Consider the following 417-nt stretch of genomic DNA (forward strand, 5'->3'; position numbering starts at 1 on the left):
CGGACAGCTGCGCGGTCGGGGCGCGGGTCTCGCCGTGCTCGGCACCGCTCCTTCCAGAGTTCCCGGGACATCGGCTCTACTGAGGACTCCTCCAGGACTATTACTCACTTCTTTGGAAACTGAAACCTGGTTTGTTTCGTTTCCTTTGCGAAAAAAATAGCTTAAAAAAGAAACAAAACAAAACAACCCCTCCCTCAAAAAAAACCCAGAAAAGCACCCGAGTGTCCTGCAGGCAGGATTTTTCTCCTCCGGTGACCAGCTTCCGATGACCGGTACAGGTAGCCCAGACCCTCCTCCGGGCAGTTCCAGTGGCTCCGCGGCCATCTGGGCTCCGCGGTGGCTGCTCCGCGGCGCACAGGGATGCGCTCGCCTCCGCTTGGGACGGGCGCAAACCTGGGGATGAGGCAGAAAATCCGC

This window comes from Mesitornis unicolor, unplaced genomic scaffold (genome assembly GCF_000695765.1).
Source record: "Mesitornis unicolor isolate BGI_N332 unplaced genomic scaffold, ASM69576v1 scaffold8230, whole genome shotgun sequence".
In the NCBI taxonomy this organism is placed as follows: domain Eukaryota; kingdom Metazoa; phylum Chordata; class Aves; order Mesitornithiformes; family Mesitornithidae; genus Mesitornis; species Mesitornis unicolor.